The sequence below is a fragment of the Aythya ferina genome (genome assembly GCF_964211825.1).
Source record: "Aythya ferina genome assembly, chromosome: 1".
Taxonomy (NCBI): domain Eukaryota; kingdom Metazoa; phylum Chordata; class Aves; order Anseriformes; family Anatidae; genus Aythya; species Aythya ferina.
In genome coordinates this window covers 37950796-37978376 of record NC_140296.1, presented here as the reverse complement: position 1 = coordinate 37978376, position 27581 = coordinate 37950796, and the positions used below count along the sequence as shown (strand labels likewise).

At 37.1% G+C, this 27581-nt stretch overlaps 1 long non-coding RNA gene across 1 annotated transcript; it reads right to left on the bottom strand.

The window, feature by feature from the left end:
- Positions 1 to 1817: 1817 nt before the first annotated feature.
- Positions 1818 to 14254, bottom strand: LOC311424637. The gene is made up of 4 exons (XR_014686140.1): positions 14032 to 14254; positions 12013 to 12060; positions 9470 to 9581; positions 1818 to 3237 (listed from the first exon to the last, which is right to left on the bottom strand). It is a non-coding gene; the product is annotated as an uncharacterized lncRNA (long non-coding RNA).
- Positions 14255 to 27581: the final 13327 nt, after the last annotated feature.

Genomic DNA, 27581 nt, shown 5'->3' with positions numbered 1-27581 from the left:
TCAAAAATGTAAGTGCAGACCTGGGGAAATCCAACATGCTTATCCTGAAGCCTATGCAGAGACAAACGGTCACAAAGGAATGATACAAAAATAAATAGACAAGATTTTATCCATCAGATTATTTTCATCTACACTAAATGGTTCATGTATAAAATATTAGCACACTTCTGACAGCTTTTATCCTTATTTGATAGGGCATGTATCGAATGACACATCTGAGCATAATATCTGCCTATCAAGTAATAAATGATTTGCTATTATAGGCAGATTATGATGCTTTTATTCACAGAAGATAGAAGTGAAAATTAGGAGGAATTCTCAAGTTGGAGAGACTATTCAGCATGTGTAAATGAAACCGATTATGGCTTGTGGACGATATATTCTCTTTTGCATGATTTAGCATGAATGAAATTGATGTAGAATAGACTTGATAATTTTTAGAGTTTCTTTGTTTGTTTGTTTTGTTTTTTTAAGTTATACAGATGATTAACCATTTATTCAGCGTGTAACTGCAGAAAATCTTGTGCTTCTAGGAAGAAATTACCCTAGATTATCACTATGTTTTCTGTTATCTGCAGACATAAGTCTGACTCCTACCCTTTAGAGGTCTATCTATCTCTTTGGATAATATTTGGGGTTCATGATTCAGAACAAATAAATTAGTACTTTTCTTTTGTAAAGAGAGACAAAGAGAAATGAGTTTGAAAATACAGTGATGCCTTAGGTTTGCGTTACCTGTAAAAGCAACTGTAAGATATAAGTACCGGGACAGTAACTGGACAGAAAAAAGAAAGTCAAACAGAAAAGTAAACAGAGTTTATTGTAATCTATGCTCTCTATAGTCCCTGTTGAAAGTCTCCCGCCCACCAAACACCAAATTCTATCATTAATGAATAAGAAGGAATTACAGTAGATACTAAAATGAAATTAGAACCTCCCACCTCCTTCCTGAATAAGTATACCTTTTTTAATACTCCATGTTTCTGCAGCTAAACCAAAATGCTTCTGCTCTGAAAAGCTATTTTGTTTGTAGATAATATCTATGAAGTTAACTTAAAAAATATTGAAACCTTTTAGTGTTAATAGATCTGATGACACATAGATACATTATACATGCAAGTATGCCTTGGATACAATCCACAGCCTATTACAATAAATGGGACTTCTTATCATTTCAGCAGATTATTGAAATGGAAGGCAAAACTGTAAGCTATATCACCATATGTTTTCTAGTGAAAAACTCTGGATGCTGACAACTCACTGTATAGTTACCGTCCCCTACCCCTGCCCCCACCCCCACTGAAACCACTGTTCTTACAACCTCTATGCAGTAAAAGCATAAACTAATAGTGGTTTTAAGTGAACTATATTGATTTTATCATACTGACATATAATTTGAATTCTAGATGTTAGCATAACTGGACTGGAATTCAAGACTTGGACCATTCTGTGTCTCTAATTGAAGGTTTCCCACAGATTAGTATATAGATGTCTGGTGGTCCACTTGATCTAATAATGGTATTATTTTGATGCTTGGTTCTTTCAGATTTTTTCAGAACTGTTGGCATTTTCTCAGCCTCTTGTATATCTGGAATATAGATGACCTGACTTTCCTGAATATCCATTTATATATCTTTGCTCAAGATTCAGCTGTACAAGGCAGTTCTCTTAGTGGGACCTTTTTTATTTCTACTTGCTTTTTAACCATCACTAAAACAAAAGAAGTATTAAGCAAAGTTCTATTTAGGTACTGCAGAAGATATACATGTGAAGAAAGCACTCTAAGGGATTTCAATTTAAAATTATGTAGTTTTGCGTTTACAGTCAGGATACTCCATTTTTTTATTTTTTAAAAATTACATAATCAAAATAGCAGATATTTAACAATGCTTTAATAACTTGTTTATATATTCTGCATGTATCTTCTGTTTAATGAGTAATTAGATATATTCCATGTTAACATTTTAGAACAAAACTGTTGGAAAAATAGGGTGGTTAGAGAATACTTACAGTGAAGCATAAGTATTTTAGCAATGCTTAGTTGTGAACTTAACTGTAAAGTGAATTTCACAGCCTGAGGTTTGGTTTTATTTAGTGTGTGGGCTAACTAATCAACAAAAACAATTTTGCTGCACACACTACATAACATCTCTGGTTCTGCTTACCGAGAAAGAATCTGTCATTGTGGTAGTATCACATTTATCATCAACAGTGTGATAGTGTAGTAATTTTCCACAAATTCCAAACAGTGTGGCTGGAGAAATTTGCACATATTATTTTATGCTGTAGTTAATGAACCACAGCAAGGTATTTTTGGTGGCAAACAAGTTGGCTACTGAGTATATTTTAACATTGTTAAACTTATAAAGGCAAAAAATGTATTTTTCACTAAACTGGCATTCAACAATGCTTTATGCTGTGATGAATCTGTAAAGACTTCAGTCAGGAAACACGTAAGCTTTGTATTCTTCCTGGATAAATATTAATGTTATGAACTCCCCCCACATCCCCACCCTCAACACCACCAAATAAATGTTAGAGCTACAGGCAAATAGCTAGGTCACTAGCAAGGCCCTGGACTGATGTTAAGCTAATTGGACAGGATGTGGAAATCTACTGGTTGTGACATGAAAAATTTTGGGATGTGATAGATAACAGTGCAAGCAGCTGGCAAATGTTAATGATCACACCATGAAGGACAGTCAGATTTCACAGGTGGCTGAGGGGCAATTATGAGAAGTGGCCAAACATTACAGATTGCTGGCAGGAGGTGTTGGGGACCTCTACAGGAAAACAATTTTCAAAAACTGATAGCAGTTCAGTAACTGTATCAGTAATGTCATATATTTCAGAAATTACTTTTGTAATGGCATTAGAAATACCAATTTTGGGTACAGATATAGCAAAATTGTGACTAATGGGGAAAAGTAATTCAGGGAGGGTTGCATATTTGAGAGGAGGCAGAACAAAACAGGAGACATGAGGACAATAAGGAGGGTCAAGAAATGAGAAAGGGATAACGTAATAGGTGCTGTCCAGGGGTACCCACTGGGCAGCCTTCTTCTTGATCTCCACAGCCTAAAACACAGGGTAATAAATTAGACTTGTTTTTCTGACTATACATGTACCCACAGGCAGAAGGACCAGATGACAAGGTGCTAATACACTCAAACATCTCAAGTACCAGGATGCTGGTGTCCATTTCACTGGCTAACACTGACATCTATTCACCATGTCCTAAAAAAAATAAAGTAAATAAATAAAAATTGAATGCATATATGCAGACAACTAATTTTGGAAAAGAGAAAAAAAATCCACAAGGAAAATCTTTCTGTTCAAAAAGCAATTTAACAATTTTAATAGATTGGGGGGTGAGAGGGGCATGCTGTAGAATCACCATTAATGGGAGTTTTTAATAAATAAAGCAAAATAAATACCTAGCAAAAGTAATAGGTGAAATATAGTTGTCTTTATATTAAAATAAAGGAGTAGATAACCTCTACAAATTACTTTCAGCACTGTTTATCATTATCATTTTTCATAACTTCAGTAGTATTTTAATGTCACTTTTAACAGATTTATTAAACTTAGATATAAGAAAAGATGCAGTGTATCTATCAAGGTTCTCTTTTTCTGATCATGTTTGTAGAAATATGTCTTTTGTACCTATCCACTAATTTTCTTATAATTGCTAGTTCAATTTTCATCCACTATAAGCTTTTCTATAGCATGATCTAAAAACTAATTACAACATTTCATTGTATATTGGCCTGCAGAAGCAGACCTTCGTTGATTTATCAGCAGGACTTTAGAATATCCCGAGCTGGAAGGGAACCACAAGGATCATAGAGTCCAACTCCTGGCTCCCCACAGGACCAACCAAAAATTCAGACCATGTGACTGAGAGCACAGTCCAAACGCTTCTTAAGAACTCTGACAGGTTTGGTACCATGACTATGTCCCCTGGGAGCCTGTTCCAGTGCGAGACCATTCTTGGTGAAGAACCTTTTCCTAATATCCATCCTGAACCTCCACTGTCACAGCTTGACTCCATTGCCTCAGCCCCTATCTGGTCACTAAAGAAAACAGACCAGCATCTGACCCTCCACTCCCCCTCATGAGGAAGCTGTAGACCATAATGAGGACTCCCCTCAGCCTCCTCTTTTCCAGGCTGAACAGGCCAAGTGACCTCAGCTGCTCCTTATACATCTTCCATGCACAAGCGCATGTGGCAGCATGTGGAGGAGCTGCAAGAGCACTTGATGCAGCTCCTGTTGGAAATGGAGCAGAGGGACCAGGACCACAGCTGGGTGCATGCAGGAGCCCTGCTCTTGTATGTGCTGCAGCACTGGAAGTTCTGAGCCTTGACTGGAGGGAGAGCTGGTCTTGTTCTTTATGTTCTGCTGCATCCTCAGGAAATTGTACCATGAGATGGGCAGCAGAAATGAGAAGGACATCTCCAGAAGCAGGGAGGATGCCAAAATCAACATCAGCATTTTTTGGTTGTTTGTTTTGGTTTTTATTTTCCAACCTTTCAAACATAACCTCCTGCAATAAAAAAATATCACTATTATCATGGAGATGTCCTGCAATTAAGATACCTTTTATTGATTGATTGATTGATTGATTGATTTTTGTTCAGTGTGTGTGCACATCATCATCGCTTTGGAAGTACTTCATTCCATTTTTTTTTTTGACACTTCAAGGAAAGAGTGTCAATGATCTGCCCTTTGTAACACTTCAAGTTTTTTGTCCAGATGAGGAAATAATCATAGATAACACCAAAAGAAAACGGACATTCAAAAAGGTTCATTTACTTCCTTTGTGGGATCAAAAGCCTGTTGGAAGAATTTTCACGTGGATCAGTATGATTCTGAGAAAACTATAATTGTGTCTTCTCATGAGATATTTCTATTAAAATATATATAATATATAATATATAATATATAGTATATAGTATATTATATATAATATGTAATATGTAATGTATAATATACAATATACAATTATACAGTATATAATATAATATATATATAGATAGGTAAGATTCTCCCTGAAGCTTTTCTTCTCCAGACTGAAGAGTCTCAACTTTCTCAGCCTCTCCTCATAAGAGAGGTGTTCCAGCCTCTTCATCATTTTGGTGGCCCTCCATTGGACTTTTTCCAGTATGTCTGTCTTGTACTCTGAGCCCAGAACTGGACACAGTACTACAGGTGCAGCCTCACCAATGCTGAGTAGAGGGGGAGGATCACCTCCCCCCACCTGCTGGCAACACTCTTCCAAATACACCTCAGGATATACACCATTGGTCTTCTTGGCCACAAGGGCACATGGCTGACTCATGATCAGCCTGCAGTCCACCAGGACTCCCAAGTCTCTCTCTCAGAGCTTCCCAATGCTGAGTAGAGGAAAAGGATCACCTCATTCAACCTGCTGTTAATACCTTGTTTAATACAGCCAAGAATACCATTAGCCTTCTTGGTGGCAAGTTTACAACTTGGTGTCTACCAGGACAAGACTTGGTGTCTACCAAGTCTTTCTGCAGAGCTGCTTTCCAGCTGGGCAGCTCCCAGCATGTACTGGTTGTTCTTCCCCAAGTGCAGGACTTTGCACTTTCCCTATTCCCCTTTTTGAACTTCATGAGGTTCCTATCAGCTCACCAATACAGCCTGTCTAGGTCCCTCCAAATGGCAGCATGACTGTCTGGTGAGTCAGCCACTTCCCCCAGTTTCATGCTATCTATGAATTTACTTGGGGTGCACCCTTCTCATCATCCAGATCATTCATAAAGGCGTTAAATAAGGCCAGCCACACTACTGACCCAAAGGGAACTCTGCTTGTTACTGGCCTACAGCTAGACTTTGAACCACTGACCACTGTGCTCTGGGCCCAGCTATTCTGACAGTTTTTGATCCGGCTCACTGTCTGCTGGTACTGATACACATGAATGGTTCTATTTTTATATTCCTTATGGTAAAGGTGGTAAATTGTTTTCTGATTCTTCTGTAATTTTTGTTCTTGCTTACTTTCCTTTTGAAAACATGTTGACTTCTTGCTTGTATTGTGTTTACATGGAAAGGAGTTGGTGGGGGGCTGCAGGGACAGCCTCGATGAGGAGAAGCAGGGGCTGTCCCATGTTAGGCACAGGTGTTCCAGCCAGCTCCAATGGACTCACTGCAGGGCATAGGTGAGCCCAGTAGCCAAGATGGTGGCACCTTGAGGAAACTCTAGAGTTAATTTTTTTCATAGAGTCTCACACAGAAACCACTCTGGAAAAACCACTTAGACATAAGAATTAGCCTATGACAACCCTTTCATTATGTCTTAAATGAAATTGAATTTTAAACAGAATTTGAACAAAAGGAGAGAAAATAGATCTAAAACAATAAAATAAAATATACTTTCCCCCCCCCATAAGGCTAGAAATTGCTCTGAAGGATCACTTTCTCCAAAATCCCCTATGACCTCTATCTCTTCCCTGCTACACATTTTACCCTTCACACAGTGGTGATAAATTGAACTCATTCCCTTTGGCTCTCCAGCATGTCTGTTAAACCTCAAAGTTCTCTTTCAATTTACACTCTTCCACTCGGGCAGAAATAAATAAATAAATAAATATTGCAGCCCACTGGAAACAGATCTAAACAAAAAAGCTCACCTAAATCTATTTCTGGTTTCAAAAATGGTATTGAGAATCTTCTAAAAAAATCACGTCTCATGGATGATATAGCAGAAAACTTTATTCAGTTACAACACTGCTATTCCTATGATGCTGTTTATCTGCTTTGACATTTGATTCCACATACAAAGTATTGGAATTTCTGAGTTGCATGGAACTCCCTGAAGGGAAAAACAAAACAAAAGCAAATAAAAACACCATTTTTATATTCCAAACCCCAAATCTGCACTGGATTTCTTCTTCTCATTACTGTAATTCTATTAACATCAGGAGACTTGCTATTAACGTACTCCACAATATGAGAAATGAGAGTCAGACTACTTGTCTGTGATTTTTTTTTAAATAGTAACTGAAAGAGAATAGTCCCTGTGGGTGACAGCAAAATTAAAAAACCCTGATGCATACATGTGGAACAAATTCCTTGAGTGTCCTTAGAGTCATCATTATACAGGTTCTCAGTAGAGTGCTTTCTTTTAATCTTCTAGCAATCTAATAACAAGTTACACATCCTTTATCCTATCCTAAGGCATAAAAGCCATTGCTGGATGGGAAAATTAAAGCAGTTTTGTTTTGTTGTACTTTTTTTTTTTTTTTTTTCTCCACTGGGGGTTCTGTAACCTAAGTAGGAAATATGAAATTCAGGCTAGGAATTCAATCTAAAGAAGATCAAAACACCGTTACACTTTTTCAAGTTATAATTTGCATTCCAGAGTAACATACCGACAGAGACTAATCTGTAAAGCTAAAGATGCTAATATATGTTTACAATATTTGTATCATTAACTATACAAAATTTATTTGCAATAACCTTTCCCTAACCTCCACCTTCATGCTTAAGCCCAAGCATCTGTGATAAAAACATTTATATCTAGAAGACTTAGCATTTTGCTTCTTAAGTAATCCATTTCTTCTGGAATACTTGAAATGTATTGAAAGACTTGTTTGAAAGATGTTTGAAAGAGCTTTGTAAGATTTCAGCAAATGATTATTTTCAGTCTTTTTTGGCATAAAAAAAAAAAAAAAACACCAAAAAAAAAAAAAAAAACAGAGCTATAAAGAGAGCCAGGAATTATCTGCATTGAATGTCTACAAAGAATGGATAATTCAACTTAAATCTTGAATCCATTTTTTGAACCAGCAAGTAGTCTCCATCTGTAGTACACCTGCTATGTAAGGGCATACATACTGACACGAATAAAATAGCCTGATACCAGTCACAATTGTTTAGCACTGACTTATTTGTAGACAATATCCCATATGTTTTTTGCCCTGGCATCTGTAAATATTTTGAAAAGAAAACTGCAAGCTGTTGTTCAGAATGAAGAATGGGTAGAATATGAAGTCAAAGGTTAAGAAACAAATCTGTCTGGAGTAGGTAAATGCAGCCACTGAGTAGCAGAGCCTCAGTCATAAATTGGCAGTGTTATGCCAGAGCTTAAAATAGTGGTTCACTCAAGAATATTTAAACCTTGGTTTTCTTTACTGGTATAATGAATTAATGGTGGTTTTGACAGTTTTATGATTTGTACAGAGAAATAGACTGATATTACCCATTCATTCCACATTAATCACTGAAAGATAATTACTTACAGTAGCTATCATGTGAACTGGGCTTGAATCAGTATCTTCAAGGGTAAAAATGTGCATACTACCTAAACAAATACTAAAATATCAAAATTATCGATCATTAACTATTCATTATTTTTATAAATTTGGGTTGTATTATGTATACAGCACCTGGGTAAAATGATAATAATGCATTTTGAAACACATAGATGAATGATGACTTACATGATGACTTAAATGATGACATATGTCTTATGAGCATTCTCAAGGACAAGCTCATGAAGTGTGGCCTAGATGAGGGGACAATGAAGTGGACTGTTAATTGGCTGCATGGCAGAGCTCAGAGGGTTGTGCTCAGTGGTGCGGAATCTAGTTGGAGGCCTATACCTAGTGGTGTCCCCCAGGGGTCAATACTAGGTCCAGTCTTGTTCAACATACTCATCAACAACCTGGACAATGGAACAGAGTGCACCCTCAGCAAGTTTGCTGATGACACAAAGCTCGGAGGAGTGGTTGATATGCGAGAGGGCTGTGTTGCCATTCAGAGGGACCTCAACAGGCTGGAGGGATGGGCTGAGAGCAACCTCATGAAGTTCAACAGGGGCAAGTGCAGGGTCCTGCACCTAGGAAGGAATAACCCCAAGCACCATTACAGGCTGGGGGATGACCTGGTGGAGAGCAGCACTGCAGAGAGTGATCTGGGAGTCCTGGTGGACAGAAGGCCAATGGTGTGCTGGGCTGCATTTGGAATAGTGTTGCCAGCAGTTGGAGGGAGGTGATCCTCCCCCTCTACTCAGCCCTTGTGAGGTCACACCTGGAGTACTGTGTCTACTTCTGGGCTCCCAGTGCAAGAGAGACACAGAACTACTGGAGTGAGTCCAGAGGAGGGCTGTGAAGATGATTAGAGGACAGGAGCACCTGATGTATGAGGACAGGCAAGAGAACTGGGCCTGTTTAGCCTGGAAAAGTGAAGACTGAGGGGAGACCTCATCAATGTTTACAAATAATGGGGGCATGGGAGGGTGGGGCAGTCAAGAGGGTGGAGCCAGTCTCTTCAGTTGTTCCCAGTGACAATGGGCACAAGAGACAACAAGCACAAACTGAAGCACAGGAGATTCTGGCTGAGTATGAGAAGGCCTTTATTTACTGTAAGGGTGACAGAGCACTGGAACAGACTGCCCAGAGAGGTTGTGGAATCTCCTTCTGTGGAGATTCAAAACCTACCTGGATGCCATCCTGTGCAACATGCTTTAGGTGATCCTGCTTGGCAGGGCGGTTGGACTAAGTGATCTTCAGAGGTCCTTTCCAACATTGGCCATTCTGTGATTCTGTGATTCTGTGAATAGGTTGAAGGTTAAGATGCAAAGTTTTAGTCATTAACAAAATGCTGAGTTTGTTGTTGCTGTGTTTTTAACTTTACCAATGTCTTCATTTTTGGTCTGTAGAGATATATGGCTAATATATAACTACGTAAACAGATTGTTAAAATTATTTATCCCATTACAGTCAAGAATGCACTTAATGAAAAGACTGACATTTTTTCCAAACAGTCTATTTTAAAAGGTTGTGCAGTTTATTTTTGAATCAGTTTATTTTAATTGTTGAACTACTTGCCGATAAAAATAATGTCTCTCTCAATATGTATTCAAATGAAGTAGAAAACAGCACTTCTGAAATTTACCATAATCAAATTGATCATTATATTTAGTAAAATAAAGGGGAAATTCCACTTTAAAATGAAATGCTGAAATAATTCATTTTAAATAAGCTGTTCATAAAAACAGCATAAAGAAGATGAATAATATTTTCCTAACAAGGTGGCTGAAGTGGTTTTTTGTTTGTTTTCATTTATGCTAAAAAAAAAAAAAAAAAAAAGTAAATTGAATAAAATGAAGGCACAATTAAATTGTGTAAGTACTAGGAAATCCTATGCAGGAAAAGTCCTCAAATACTGTCATAATGACAATTATATTCCTAAAAAGTTTGCACTTGAGAAGAGATGCAGAACTCACAAGCTGGAAAATCATCAACTTACAAATGACTTTTTACTTTTTTTGTCTGACAGACATTCCACTTACAGTGTTACTTCCACACATATACTGCCCCAGGTAGCTACAGAAAATTGAAGATCATATTTGTATAAAGAAATGCAGTGCCACCATATGCCCAGCAGGCTTAAAGTTGTTGAAAACTTGGCCTGTGGAATTCATTAGAGTAAAAACTGTTTTAGACCATCCTAAATGAACAGCAGCAATAATAAAACAGCTATGGTCTCAAGATACAGAAGTGTAATTTTCCCTTTGTTATGAACTATAATTGGTGAATATATTAGCATGTGCAACTTGCAAGGAAAAGAAATAATACTTGCTATTGGCTTCACAAATATTTGTAACTGTTTTGCATCCTTAACTTTCATGAAGGTTATGATGCAAAAGTGCCCTGAACTAGAAGGAACTAAGTATAATAATGCTCTTAAGACAGAAAACTAAACATTCTCTTAGCGAGAAGGACTGCCACCAGGAATCTTTCCCAATGATAAAGTTAGAGATGAATATTCATTTATTTGTGAGAGGATTTTGTATAAAACCTCTTCTCTATAGGTGGCACAGAATGCAAAAAAAAAAAAAGTCCTAGTATGAAAATGAACAACATTTATCCAGAAGATTAATAATAGCACAGAAGCTTGATGTATTGCCAAAGCTTGTTTTAGTTTATTCTTGAACAATATATTGCCTTTTCATAAATACACAATCATTAGTAAAAAAACATTAAACAGATTTTGCACAACAGTGAAAACAATTCTTTGTGCTAAATTGTTTTTGTTTGTGGGCAAATTCAAGGGTTGGATTTTTTTTTATTATTATTATTTATTTTTATTTATTTTTATTTTTTAAATAGAGCAGTAGTATTACTGCTGTTTTCATTTTCATTTAAACATTTTACTGGTTGTTTCCTGCAATATGCTCTACAAGTAATAAGGAAAAAATGCTGTAGCTTTAATAATTGCTTTCATGATTTATGCAGCAGTTATTACAGTAAAGTAGTGTTTTTAAAACATATTTTCCTTCTTTTTAGTCCTCTGTAAATTGGCAATAATTTGTGGTACCATTTTTACATATTCTCTAGAACATCAGCAAAGGTATAGAAATTTGCTTTCATCCAAATACTCAGCTGGCAACAGACTTAATGATTATGAAGCAAGCCCAAATCAAATAAAAATTGAGTCCCAGAAGAAAGCAGAAAAATCTCACTCTTCAAAATGTTAAGTCATGCATGCACCTGTCCTATTCATTAAATTCATGAGGTTAAGTTGGTGAGAATAAAACATTCTAAATAAAATACAGCAATATTCATCTGCTCTATAGCAATATTCATCTGCTCTATGTCCAGGTATTCCCCCATGCTCATTTTCTGCCAAGCCACAGATTGTAGAACCTATTCAACATTGATAAAATAAGTATGATATGAAACTCAGTTGCTCAGAGGCATCTTCTCTGCCCTGAAAACAGAAATATTGCATGCCAGCAGCTCTGCCATGCTGCCTTCTTAGCCCTTGATGAAAAGAAAAGATTGAAGTGAATCACAATTTCATATATGAAATTAAAAACTTCAGGTTTTGAATCCAAAGAAAATATTTCCCTGACTCCTTTTTTAACTGAAAAGCCAAGAATGAGACAAATATGATAGTCTGAGTTCTGGAGTTATGGATGGCATGAGTTTTCATCTTCATATGGAATGCAAGAAGTACTGTTAGGAAATATATTTACCTTTCGTGATTATGTTTTTATTCTTGCTCTCCTTTAGCACTCTTCCCTCTGCAAAAATGACCAACAAACCATGTTATTTCTGAAGGTAAATGAGACATCTAGCATTTCTGCATGCAATGGGTGTTGAGTGCTCTTACAGCTTATGAGTCTTGACTTCATTTTTCATCATTTAAAGTTCTGTCTGTTCACAGTCTGTGAAGTCCACTCTTCATGGAAACACTTCAGAGCCTGGTCTAGCGGGTAGTTCAAAGTAAGGAGTTTATAAGAATTATATTCTCTTTTCTGTTCTGCTATATCTTCTGATCATAGCCAAATGACCAGATCATTTGCCTCACTTTCCCCTGTAATGAGAATTTCCTTTATTGTGATACCATTTTTGAAGCTATTATCTAAAATAAATGGTATATTTAGTATGTATATAGCTTTACTGCCCTGGAATTTTTTTAATGCCTTCCTTAGTGAATTTATTTATCTCTCCACTAGCCTATTAATTGTGGAACAGGTATTTAAGTCTCGCTTATTAAAAAAATGTTTTTTTAAAACCGAAGGATTAGATAGATCCATGCTCATTTGTATATCAGTGTAATAATATAACTCATGGAAAACATACCTGGAACAGCAGAAATACAAAGAGTAGAACTCAATGTTTTAGATACTTTGCAAAGTCATTTACTCTAAATTTCATATTTAACATTTTTTTTAAACTATTAAAAACATGCCACTATTATCTGTCCTGAAAAACTGTTTAATGTTTTCTCTAAGAAGTAATATTTCTGTGTGTTTCTCATGTGATGACAGTGCACAGTAAAAGAAAACATCTTTAGAGTATAGAAGGATGGTGTTTTCTTTTGGATTCTTTTTAGAAAATAAAGGAACAGTTTTTCAAAAATGAAAATCAACACACTATAATGTTTTATGATGTCTGAAAAATCAGTGACATGACGTGCATTTAATTTTTAATTTTGTTGTAAAACATCTCTTATTTGGAATTATAATATCCTTTAGACTGCATAGGGAAGGAAAAAAACAGCACTTCTACATATATTAGCTATTCCTAACAGACTGTAACCCTAGCCATATATGCAACACAAAGTACACAAGAACTCAATTTTGAGATTTTTTTACTTCAGGTTACTGCTCTCAAATACATGACACTTTCTGCTCCATTTTTTACTTCTGTGTTCTTAACTACAAGGTTCTTCCTTCACAGCCATGTGCTGCCATATGTGCACCCAGCCACTTCCTCACTCCTCTTCAATAGGGCAGGGCAGAAAACAGGATAAAAAGGCTCATAGGTCAAGATAAAGACAGAGTCACTTACCATTGTTGGCAAAACAGATTCAATTTGGGGAAAATAATTTCTTGCCAGGTGAAATTGTTAAGGAAAGCTAAAAGTAGTGACCTTCTCCAGCTTCTGTAGCCTAGGACTACTCCTGCTCCTGCTAGCTGGGGCCTAGCTCCATACCCAGGGAAGCTTAGTCTCCGCCCAGGCTAGGGGGCCACTTTCTGGCATCTGCCACTTTCATCTTTGCAGGTTCAACCAGTAGAAAACTGAGCACATATCCCAGAGACACGCAGGAAGAACACTGACATGAATAGTCACAGAGTCTGCCACAGACTAGGTGCTGCCTTCAGCGGGACCCACACACAGGCTTGCACACTACACCAGCACAAACAGCCCAGTACCCTCCTCCCTTTGAGCTGGCAACAGACAGCAGCTCCCTGATGCAGGCGCGCGCACACACGCCTTCAGGCCCACCAGCACACACACACTCACAGGTGACCCAAGCACTAGCACAGCCCCTCTCCCCACCCTGCACCCCTGTTCATATCCCAGCCCCTCTCACCTACTCCAAGAGCCCCCTACTCAATGGCTGCTCCAGTGTGGAGTTTGACAGCAAATGCACATGCACACCCCATGTTTGGGGCAGACACGCTGCCCAGCAGCTGGCTGGCACCAGGCACATGGGCTGTGAGCCGTGGTCCCACTCAGCTGTCAGCATGGAGCCCTTCACTCACCTCACTCACTCCCATCCCCCAGCAGCTGGTGTGTTATCACACAGTGCTCTGGTCCTGGGGGCTGAAGGTTAGCCCAGGATTACCCTGAAGGAAGGTTACCCTGAAGGTCACCCCTGGAGAGGGCTCTTCCCTCTCCAGGAGCAGACATTCAGACCTCCACCCGCCCTAGCAGGCTGGGGCTCCCAGACCCTGGCCTGACTCCAACAGCTGGCATCACTGTGCAGTACTACACATGGGGCAGGGAGTGAGATAACAGAGAGCATTTAGAAAAGATTTAATAACAAAGTAAGAAGGCGGAACAGACTATGGTGATCAGGCACAGGGCTCAACCAGATGAGTGTACTGCCTCGCCCCTTTCATACCACTTTCTGCCTCTCTGTCTCTTTGTTCCTTCCTGCTTCCCCTTACCCTACGCCTTATCACTTACTGTAAACTCTGACAAATCCCAAAACTGTATATAAAGGGTGAATAATAGTATTCATTGATGCAAATCTACAGGGAATATACAGTCAGTTCTGCAGTAGGACTTAAAAAAACTCTTTAACATCACAGATCCAAAGAATAAATTATCTAGTCGTTAGACACAAACAAAACCATGACCACATACATCTAAAACAAAAGTTTAACAAGAATAAATGTAAACATAGAAAACAAACAGAATCCTAAAGGCTAATATGGCTAATATTTACTACCTATATACATAACCTCCTGGGAACTAGGCATCTCTGCTATTAAAAGACAAAATGTGCAAAAATGACAATTATTTGTCATGTAAACAGCAGTCACTGAGTGTTGCAGGAAGAACGTTTGAAAGCATGACAGACACCAGTATGGTCAGATCATTCTCCATTTTATTTCCTGAATAGCCTAGCTTTTATAGTGAACATAACAAGGGCGGATAGAGTCTCACACAAGATTATTGGTCAAAAGCACTCAGACAAACAACTACAAGAAAACAACCCCCTTGTGATTAGCAGTCACGTAGACCTTGTCCTTGAAGCCAACTACTGGCAACAATATTTTTCTAAATTCCTCAATTGGGCGATGTGGGAACACTGTCACGGGAACTTCTCATAGCTGCCCTGGTAGCTTGGTTTGCTCAGCTGCAGCAAGCCATGGGATCTTTGCTGTTTCAAAAATCCCTCAACAACTGAGGTCTGTCATTTTTCACTCTTCCACTGTCATTGCATAGCTGGACTACTGGGGAATGGTTAGATAGTAAAATAATAATAAAAATAATAATAATAATCATCATCATCATCATAAAAATAAATAATAAATTAATAATACTAATAAAAAAGAAAACAGAAATACAATTTCAGATAATTGAACATAAGTTAAATTCATTATAAAAGTAGAAGTAATGAGCCAAAGTATGGATCATAAACAATCCTTTTATTCAGTGGGTCACTGTTAACCATTGCCTATTTTTGGTAGAATATAGACTTTTTTTTTCCCCTATACGTATAATTGTTTATGAGAGACAGTAAAGTCCTTGTTCTAAACTGACTATTTGTGCATTAAAAAGACTAAATAAAATATGCAAATGTTTTTCTTATTTTTTGTTTGTTTCTTTTTTTTTCTTTCTTTTTTTTTTTTTTTTAAACTGAGGACTCCCAGAGACACTTATGTCTTCAGTGGGTAGTTAGGTTCTTCTTCCTTGTTCCTTTCTTCATCTTGAAAGCTTTTCAGCCATTTATTTGCATGATGGCCTGACTTCATTAAAAATATTGTAAAACAGCCCCATGACTGCTGGGTTTGGCATCTAACTAATTCAACTCCATTTGATTTTACATTTCTGTATTCCCAGATCTCTCCTGTATCCTGGGAAGGTACTTCATCCAACAGGTTGTTACACAAATACTGTTGCTGCTACTTTCTCAGTGATATGATGTCCTCAGAAAATATATTAGTATTTTAAGTTCCAAGTGGGTGAAGTCAACCAGTATGCAATAAATCACCTGTCCAGAGGCAGTACTTTCTATTGCCAAAACACAGCTATCTAGTGTCTTTTGAGATGCCTGTAAGTACAATTTCTAGCCTCTAGCTATTACTTCTGTTGCATAGCTCTTGGAGTAACTTTTTTTTTTTTTTTTTTTTTTTTTTTAATAATAATAATAATAATAGTAGTAGTAGCAGCTCATAGTAATTCTCTTTGGACAGGATGATTAGTAACTGGTGATAGTATTGTGGTGATGGTGATAGTATTCTGCTTGCGATAACATCTTCACCTCGACCAAGTGAATGATACTTCCCAGAAACATTGTTCTAGTGAATTCCTGCCCAATAGGTCAATCTTTTTTGTTTGGTTGTTTCTTGTTTGTTGTGTGCATGTGTTTTTTCATGTTAGTTTTTTATCTTAAACATTGAACAAAGCCTCTCCTTACTGAACTATGTACAGAATACTATGTACAGGAACATTCTTTCACTTGCTAACTATTTGCAAGGATCTTAAATATGTACAGATTGATCAATTATGTAGCAGGAGCAACCTAGGAAAGTCTCTAGGATGGTCTCATTCACTACACAAGATAGTATCTTGTATAGTCAAGATTTATCTGTGACATTGCATAGATAGTATCAATGAAATGAAGCATAAAAAAGTTGCCTTTCTATAAGTCTAGTCATAGAAAGAGTTAGGAAAATCTCTTGGACTCTCCAATATTTCCATCTGGGTTCTGTCTGACAAATACTTAAAGGTGGCAGAAGTTCAGGTGATAGATTTCCAGTTGGTCCACTATCTCATCTATAGGACGAAAAGCTGAGGAGTTTCTGGAGCACTCCGGGAAAAATAAAAATAAAAAAATATCTGAGTGAACTTGCTGTGCACACCAGCATGGCCCTAATAACCATCTGTATCATAATTATAACACACACTTGATATTTATCCTTATATCTCACAACTTACTCCTGCAGTACCTCCAAAGGGTGCATTTTTCATGGGTGGAAAATACCCATTAATTTTGGAAGTCCTGGTATTCTTCAGTCTCAGATGGCATTAGATGCTATGTTTATGAAATTAAGCAGAATTCTGTAGCTCACATCAATGGTCCCCTCATCAGCAGGTGAAAGCAGATAATAGCTCAAGTCTAAAATCAGCCCAGGACATCCAAACAATTCAGAACTGAACTGGGAACAAGCAATTTTTATAGTGGCATCACCAAGACTGGGACTGACAGCTATGGGCTGAGCTGAAATAGACCCACAGGCAGTGGTGGGGGCAGGCCCCATGAGGAAGCAGGCAGGGAAATAAAGGTCTCTTGGTGCACTCAAAGTCCTGAAAAACAACTACCTTCTCCACATTTCCTAATTCAAAGTAAAAGGGAAAGCTTAGACTGCGAGCTCTTCAGAAGGGGTGGCAGCGTGGCTTTTTATAATACTGTTTCGATGTTGTTGGGATTGGGTTTAGGAATGAAAAAGTGGAGTCCTTGTGTATAAGGATCAGGGGATTGGCCAACAATGTAGACATCGTGGTGGGGGTCTGCTATAGACCACCAAACCAGGATGAAGAGATGAATGAGGCATTCTATAAGCAGCTGGTGGAAGTCACTCAACCACCAGCGCCTGTGCTCATGGGGGACATTAACTTCACAGACATATGCTGGAAATACAATACAGCCCTGTGGAAGCAGTGTAGAAGGTTCCTGGAGTACATGGAGGATAGCTTCCTGACTCAGCTGGTTAGTGAGTAGAGGGGGTGCCCCACTAGACCTGCTGTTCATGAACAGAGAAGGGCTGGTGGGAGATGTGGGGATAGGGAATTGTCTTGGGCAGATTGACCCTGACATGGTAGAGTTCACTATTTATGGTGAAGTCAGGAGGGGGTCAGTAAAACTGCTATCTTGGACTTCCAGAGGGCAGACTTGGAATTGTTCAGGGCACTGGTAGGGAGGGTTGTTGGGAGTCCATCCTGAAGGGCAGAGGGGTCCAGGAAGGCTGGATGCTCCTCAAGAAGGAAGTCTTAATGGTGCAGAAGTAGGCTGCCCCATGTGCCGTAAGATGAGCCGGCGGGAAAGAAGACCGATGTGGCTGAACGGGAATTTTTTGCTGAGTGTCCAGGAGAAACAGAGGTGGAAGACAAGGCAGAAAACTCAGGGAGAGTACAAGGAAGATGCCAGATTATGCAGAGAAAAAAACCACGAAGACCAAAGCCCAGCACAAGCTCAACCTGGCTACTACGGTTAAGGATAAAAATAAATGTTTTTATAAATATATTAATTGCAAGAGAAGGGCCAAGGAGAATCTCCATGCTTTACTGGATGCAGGGGGGAACATGACTACTGAGGATAAGAAAAAGGCTGAGGTTCTTAATGCCTTCTCTGCACATGTCTTTACTTGCCAGACCACTTATCCTCGGGGTACTCAGCCTCCCGACCTGGACATGTGGGACATGGAGCAGAAGAAACCCCCCACAGTTCAGGTGGAAACAGTTAGACAACTGCTGCTCCACCAGGACTGTCACAAGTCCATGGGGCCAAATGGAATCCACCCAAGGGTGCTGAGGGACTTGGCAGATGTGGTTGCTGGGCAGCTTTCTATCATCTGTCAGCAGTCATGGTCATCCGGAAAGGTCCCAGATAACTGGAGGCTTGCTAATGTGACACCCATCTATAAGAAGGGTCGTAAGGAGGATCTGGGGAACTACAGGCCTGTCAGCCTGACCTGGGTGCCAGGAAAGGCGATAGAACAGGTCATCTTGAACGCAATCACACAACATATGTGGGTCAGCTGAGGGATCAGGCTCAGTCAGCATGGATTCATGAAAGGCAAGACTTGCCTGACCAACCTTATCTCCTTCTATGACAGGAAGACCCACCTAATGAATGAGGGGAAGGCTGTTGACAGAGTCTACCTAGACTTCAGCAAGGCCTTTGACAAGGTCTCCCACAGTATTCTCCTGGAGAAGCTGGCAGCCCATGGCTTGGACAGGTACTCTCTTTGCTGGGTTATAAACTGGCTGGATGACTGCCCAGAGAATAGTGGTGACCAGAGTGAAATGCAGCTGTCACCAGTGTTGTTCCTCAGGGGTTGCTGTTGGGACCCATCCTCTTTAATATCTTTATTGATGATTTGGAGGAGGTAATTAGGTGCAGTCTCAGTAAGTTTGCAGGTGACAACAAGGTGGAGGGAAGTGTCAATCTGCCAGAGGGTAGGAAGGCCTTGAAGAAGGACCTCGACAGAATGGATCAATGGGCAGAGGCCAATAAGAGGTTCAACATGGCTAAGTGCCGGGTCCTGCACTTTGGCCACAGCAATCCCATGCAACGCTACAGGTTTGCGGAAGAGTGACTTGAAAGCTGTGCAGGATCTGGGGGTGCTGACTGATGGTCACCTGAACGTGAGCCAGCAGTGTGCCCAGGTGGCCAAGAAGGCCAATGGCATCCTGGCCTGTATCAGGAATAGTGTAGCCATCAGGACCAGGAAGTAATTGTTCCCCTGTACTCCACTCTGGTGAGGCCACACCTCAAGTACTGTGTTCAGTTTTGGGCCCCTCACTTCAAGAAGGACAATGAGGCCCTGGAACCTGTCCAGAGAAGAGCTACGAATTTGGTGAAGGGCCTGGAACACAAGTCCTGTGAGGAGCAGTTGAGGGAACTGGGGTTCTTTACTCTGGAGAAGTGGAGGCTCAGGGAAGACCTTATTGCTTTCTACAACTACGTGAAAGGAAGTTGTTGGGATCTAGGAATCAGCCTTTTCTCACAGATAACAGGTGATAGGATTAGAGGGAATGGCCTCACGTTGCGCCGGGAAAAGTTTAGATCGGAAATTAGGAGACATTTTTTCTCAGAAAGAGTAGTCAGGCATTGGAATGGGTTGCCAAGGAAGTGGTGAAGTCAACGTCCCTGGGGGTGCTCAAGGAAAGGTTGGACCTGGTGCTTATGGACATGGTTTAGTGGGTGACATTGGTAGAAGGTGATGATCTTGAAGGACTTTTACAACCTTAATGATTCTATGATTCAGATCAGTAAAAGTTTCTTTATATCACTATCTTAAGGAATCATTTTTCTCCACTGTCTATACTGGAAATCTAGCAATACATAAGTTTTAATGTAAGCAGTTATTTACTTCAATAAAATAGTGAAATTATTCTGTAGCATTCCTAGGCTAAGTCTTAACAGCTTCCTATGTACTGTTCAATATAATTTAATTGCCCTATATAGGTTTCTAGTCTTTTTCCAAAGCCACATGTAGGTGGTTCAACCATATTTTTGACCTTCCTTTAAGTTATATATATATACATGTATATATATATTAAATTATAAGATGTGTCTAGATAACCAGCTATGGTATATGTAAAAAGATTTGGTGTTATACTCTAAGCTTATTAGCATGATCTACAAGTGGTTTGAATGTGTTACCATACACTTGTCATAGATGAAGTGTGCTTGTATACATTCATATATGTATTCTTATTAATTGCATGATTTTCCCACCCTGATTTCTGTCTTTAAGCCGTATAAGTTGGTTCATGAAAATAGTGAGGTGAACCTAGTCCTAAGAATTTTAGTTAGTATCATAGATTTCCTTCTGGTTAGGTATATAATTATTCCTTTGTTAAACACTGTAAGGAATCTCTGGATACAACCCATTATCTTCTCAATCCATCAATGCTATGAGTACCAACAAGCATGTAGACTACTGTAGACTAGTCTTTGAGGATTATATCTACATCACTTAGTAAAGGAAATCAGAAGCAGTCCCAGAGGCCTTGGAGCACAGCATGACTTACATTTACACAGCTCAGCTCTCCTGCCCCATATATTGCTTGCAACCAAATTTCATGTCAGAGATTAAAACAGTTCACTGGCATATAGTGTTCTCAAAACAGGGGATTGTCTAGGTGCCAGACAGCAGTAGTACTAACTGCTAGTAGTACTAACACTTACACAGAACAAACAATAATGGATTGGTATTTGAGCTCATGCTTTGATATTGTTCTGGTCAGTAGCTCAGAGACACTAGTTCTCCTCACAATGACATTACAAATTTTGCTTATAGCCTTTTAAGCCCCTTTAACAGTTAAAGTCTTATTTTTCTACACAGACTGGCTACGTGTGTCACAAGAAAAAGACATGAAAAAAGGAGGTTCTCATTCTGATATGGATTTTTGATATAATCTAATTGTAGATCTAAACTGGGAATTAAGTTCTCAAACCTCAGAAGCTAAATAGAGACTGCATGTGATTTAGACTTATTAACAATAACAACAACAGCAACAAGAAAGACAAAAAAAATCTTAGCACATCTTTATGGGAATAAGAATATTAATGACTGTGAGCTATTATGCAGCTATGGTGATGACTGTCAGAGAAAAGTCAGTAAAGAGATAAATGCATAGAAGAAAAATATATCTAACAGGATGCTTTTAATCTATTTCTATGCAGCATTTCCCACTGAAAAAAATAAAACATAGGTTACTCTTGATATTTTGTTGTGATTTTAAATATTTAAATACCATTGGCAATAATGTTGATGGGAAAAAAAAATAGAGAGAGATTTGCAATGGGATATTCATCATAACCATTATTAGGTATTTATTTCACCTCACTTTAAACATAAGGAAAACCAACTTACTTGGTTTCCGTGTTAGGTCAGATACAAACATAACAAGGGCCTTACAGAACTTTATGTAATTATATGTTACAAAGACTTAAAGGTATATATGTATATATATACATAAATATATATATACATGTATATATTTCAGATATCATTCAAAAAAATACACATTATTTCACTCAGTTAATGATTTCTCACCAAAATAATAGAAACAGAGAGAAACAGAGGTGTGGAAAACAGAATAATAAAAACTTTTGTTCCTTTAAAGTTTGCTTCATATGTCTCTTAACAGCATGTATGATTAATACTATGTTAAAATCATTTAGTTTCACAAAATACTGCAACAATTGCAGTATTTACAAGAGTCTTCTGGTCTTCTCTCATTTATGTGCAGTTATTCTCTTAATTATAAACAGATATATAAAATGAAATAACACGGAAGTTGCTTTATTTATTTAACTTTAGCAGTTTTACACATATAATTTGATTATTAATTAAATGAGCATACAATCCTTGAAATTACAAGTACAAATTCTATGGTTTTCCCATGTTCATAGAAGAATGTTTTTGAGTATTTTTTTTTTGCTTGCTTTTATTTGTGCACATTTATAATTAACAAAGACTCTTGTAAAATCGCTGCTTCCTGTTTTTATTTTACCTTTAGATTGTCATCTCTTTTATCTTCTTAGACTAGTGTATATCACCTACAAACACATATTATAACCATAAAACTAATACAGCATTAAATAATAAATGCTAAAGGATAAGATATATTGTTACTCCTTTGGCTTAGTGCCTCCTGGCAATTCTTTTACAGGTATTACAGTTTCAGGGTTTGTTCCTAAGCCATCACAGCTTATTATGAAAAATGACCAATAATTTCTGAAATTATTGCCAGCTTTGCGTAGAACAATGAATCCTAATAAATAATACCCTCATTTTTTTCTTGACATTAGAACACCAGTGGCACACTGAAGCTTTGCTTTTAATACTATTTCAGAATATGTCTGGTCCAATGTGAGGGCACTGCAAAATATCCATCTGACTCTGATTGTCTCTAAATTTATAGGAAAATTTTGGATATCAGCCATCCCTCTAGTAATTTCTGAAAGTGCTTCCATACTTTTCATTCAATTAAATTGAAGGTAAATGAATGGAAAAATAAGAGAAGTAGAGAAATACTGTTTATTTCTGGTTGATACACAAAATATTAGAATTAGATACAAGTTTTTTTTTTTTTTTTAATTTAAAAAAAGGTAATAACATTCAAAGTAATTCAGTAGAATAGTTAGTTTTTTCTATATAAAATAATTCATTAACAATTCATAACATGCATTGCCTGCAAACTACTGTCATGTTGTTATTAACATATCTGTCATTTTAGTTCTTAAAGTGATTATGTTTACATGAAGTTCTATTATCAGAATATTGGCCCAGGGTGAACAAGCGAAACGACTAGGCTGCTTTCTAGCCAAGGTATTAATAAAGACTTTCAGACAACGGTATAAAATCTCACCAACAACAAATCAGTGTGCATCTATAGAAGTACAATTGAGATACATTTATTTACATAAGTTTGCAATTTGATTGTATATATTTATTAAATTCATCTAGTGTATTTTATCTATTGGATACAAATCTAACACATTTATACTAGTTAATCTTTATTTTTTAGGAATATGACAGTGTTTGTAAGATCTCCCTTGAATTTAAGAGCTTTTTTAGTCTGGTACCCATCTGTAGATTTGGATATGAGTCCATATTGCTCACATTTGGAGAAAAATGTCACAGAACTATTCTGTTGTATAAGCACTTTTTCCAAATGTCTTTGTTCCTGATATTCTGTGTCACCTTTTTACTTCTTGTCTTCTGAAAGATGAATTATGACATATAAATTCCAATGTTTCAGACTGGAAAATCTCAAGGAGTTTAATATGCAACTATGAAACTATATTCCAGAACCTCATGAACTTATTTCTCTGACTAACCATTAATTACATAAAGCAGGGCTTAACATTATAGTCAGGAATTGTGATTATAGCTTCCACAGCCATATTCAAGTAGTATTTGTAATCATCTTAGCAGTATGACCACAGTCACAAGTGAGACCTTACTATGTCCTCTGTTTTATTCCTTCCCTTACTTCTCCCTTTTCTGCCAAAGGTGTTGGATGAGACTGACTTTCATTAAACCATCTCTAACTATATAAAAATTAGAAATCTAAACCTGAGTTTATCAGGTTAAAGTCTGATTTGTCTTTTTACAGCCATCAGAAAGAAACAGGTGTCCTCAGTAACTGATTTATCTCACAATAAAATTAAAAATTATGTTGAAATCACTTCAGGAGGTTCTTATTTCTCACTGGCTAATACATAATTCCATGATTATTATCTCAGACTTAGAAATTTATATTTTATTACCTTATTTAGAAATGTTCAGTACCTGAACATTTCATTATAGTAATGAAATTCAGAGTAGCTAGATGAAAAATTGGTTATCCTGTATGAGCCACAGCCAAGTTTTCATCTACAGAGTTCACATAAATAGAAACAGAAAATTGTCTTTAAACCTGTATATTGTAAATTATAATGGATTTTGACTTACACAAGTTTGTTTACTTAGCAACAATTCTTCTGTTAAATTGTTGCATGGGATTTAACCTATGAGTAAAACTCAGATTACTGTTCTCAGACACTTACACTAACTACACCTGATTCACTATTTCTGATTTAATATGAGGCTGATAGGTTGAGTCATGTGGAATAGTTTGTTTTTCTGGACTTTCAGAGTAAAATTCTTTATAAAGGTACAATTCTTCAGAAAGGTTTTCTTTCCCAATGTAAGAAAAAAATATAATATGGATCTCTAAATGTAAATCTTTAATATTTTATGGTTTCTGCATTCAGTTTCAATAAATATCAAATGAAATTGTGTTCTGTACGTAACTGAGTTTGAAATATGTACTGGTGTTTCAAAGAGAGTTTTTGGTCTGACTCTGTAAGCAATTTATTTATATATTTCTTCTTATATTAAGAGAAAAAAATTATTCATATGAATGCTTCAGTGTAGGCTTCAGTCCATGTGTAGGTACCTAAAGATCTGTTTTGTATTAATCTAGATATTATAGAAATCACAATAATGTTCCCTTAACTTTGGTATAATTCAACACACTGTCTTTTGTTGTGGTGGTTGTTGGTTTTGGTTTTTGGTTAGCTGGTGGTTGAGGGTTTTTGGTTGTTTGCTTGTTTTGCTTTTTATATACAACTGTTCTCATAGATTGCCATCACCGACCTGACCTCTTTGCAAAATAAGTATTTTTAGAAGCTGTACATATTACTGTTTATCCTTCTATGGTGTTTCTTCCCCTTCTGGTCTGCATGAATGAATGAAAGAAACCAGCAAGATTTTCAGGATTGTACTCCACTTCTTCCTTTAGTCTTGTAAGCAGAGAAGAATTTGCAAATCATAATGCTATATCAGGAAATGCCCTTGTTGAGATCTATTTTTAAGAACTCAGTATGTGAGAACAACTGTAGACATACAGCTCATGCTGCAAATAATAGTAATGAAAAGCAAAGTTTATAACACTACCTAATTTATTTTATTCAGCTTTTGAAAAATGTGAGGGTAGTGGATTTGTAAATACTTTTTGGGATCATTTTGATTTGCTGACTATCACTGGCTGTCAACTCATCTTTTTTCAAGTTTGTCCATATAGATTTGTCAGTTTTGTTGTCTATTATAGAATTGTTGAAAACATTTTTTTTTTGTTTGTTTGTTTGTTTTTGGGGGTGTGGGGTAGGGAGGGGACATAGTTCTGACCTATTAAGAAGCAATCCTGTAACTACATGAGAAATTTTACACTATGGAATGCAGTTTGAATAAAAATCCATTTTTCTGATTGTTTGTGATTGTCCCCAAATAGATTTTGCTTGCTAATACTACTAAATTGTAATTAGGACCTGAAAAGAAGGAAATGTGGTTTTGTTCTCTCTTTTACCCCAAAGCAGCTGTAAAATTTAATCCTATTGAGTCTTTTTGTCCAGTGACTGACTTAATTAACCATAATGCAAAGACTAACAATGTAAAACCTAATCCCATATTCAATTTTAAAATGAAATTGTAATTAGGTGAGATGGTAATATTCTAAATATTTGTCTCTCTTGAATATTTTTTCATAGATTTTTTTTTTTTCAGGATGTATTTTTAAATTTACAGTGGAAATACTACTCAATCTAAGTTAACAGACATTAACTTTCTTCTGCAGCATGCTGTGTTTTTGTTTTGTTTTGTTTTGTTTTGTTTTTTACTTTCCTTAAAAATGTGGATATTAGTTGATTGTCCACTTAACTGCATTCCTCCAATCTTTTATCACTAAGTAATGGAAAAAGATACGGATACTTGTAGAAAAGACTATTGTTCTCTGCTTGTCAAAGATGAGTGGTAATCTTCCCATAAATATGTTTACACAGTATTTTAACAGCCACTAGCATTTGAGGCACAGAGACATTCTCTTCCATTAGGTCATTTTCCATTTTCAGACATTACATTTCTATTCAAATCATAATTTTATGGTATATTAAGTCTACCCACACGGCAGGTGATATTCCAGTGATAATAAAATCTTTTGTTTCTAATGACATGCTCAATATTAGACAAAGATCAGCTAATAATCATTGGTTTCAGTAAGATACAAGGAGAAAAAGTCTATTCAGCTAGTAAATTGCATCAGCTTTATTAATTATATCAAGCCATTACTTCCAAAAATTTTCAGAACAAACTTACCTCATATATACTATTCCTTGTTATGGAAATATTGGACTTACGTTTTTGTGTAAGGAATATAAGCAATGTGCTATATTTTATGCTAAAAATCTAGAGAAGCCAGCCATGTAGAAAAGTTATAAATGACTGTCTTTGCTTACATAGCCTTCATAGTATTGTGAAGTCCAAAAATCATCAGAGGAGCTTTGAAAACAAACAAACAAACAAAACAAACAAACAACAACAACAACAACAAAAAAAAAAAAAAAAAGAGGCTTAACTGAGTAGTTACAGGAGTAAGCAATGATTCTAGGTTAGAAAAAAACTTAAAAAAGTTTTTATGTTTGTTCTCTAAGGACTGTCTGTACATGAACAATTTATGGTTACTTTTTTTTTTTTTTTTTTTTTTTTTTTCTTGAGTACTGCCTCTTTATTTACACCTTAACAAGATTAAGAAGTGATAGACCGTTGCATGGTTCCATCAATTCCAAAAGTACAGAACACCTGAACAGATTTCATGTCTCCAATGACTTTTTATTGATTTGTTTGTATATGTGAGCGAACATGTAAAGAATATAAAGAATATAAGTACACCTTTAACCAAAAGAGAGAGCACAATCCTTATCCCTGTCCTATGTATGACTTATTTTTAGGTTACTCCTAAACTCCACTCAAATTCCAGTTAACCACTGGATGGTTCCATTCCATTTAACTTTCTGTAAGACAAAAATACAAAGATCCATCTTACAGGACCTCTTCTAAGGGTCACTATGGTTAAGACCATATTGAATATTTTTTCTTTATTCTATTTTTCTATTTTATCAGAGTTCCTGAGAGTACAAGCACTGGATGGTAGCAGAAATCCATGGGCATGTAATCAGAAACTCCATATAGTAATGCAGACTTGAGAGCTGGATAGAGTTGCTCTTAGGGTTAGAGGGGAAGGAAGGAAGGAAGGAAGGAAGGAAGGAAGGAAGGAAGGAAGGAAGGAAGGAAGGAAGGAAGGAAGGAAGGAAGGAAGGAAGGGAGGGAGGGAGGGAGGGAGGGAGGGAGGGAGGGAGGGAGGGAGGGAGGGAGGGAGGGAGGGAGGGAGGGAGGGAGGGAGGGAGGGGAAATAATATCTTTATATTTTGTACATTATTATATTATAAATATTTCTTTATCATTCTTAGGCTTGGAATTTTCAAGCCTAAAATTATCAGTGTTGATCATAAGCAGTGTCCTTA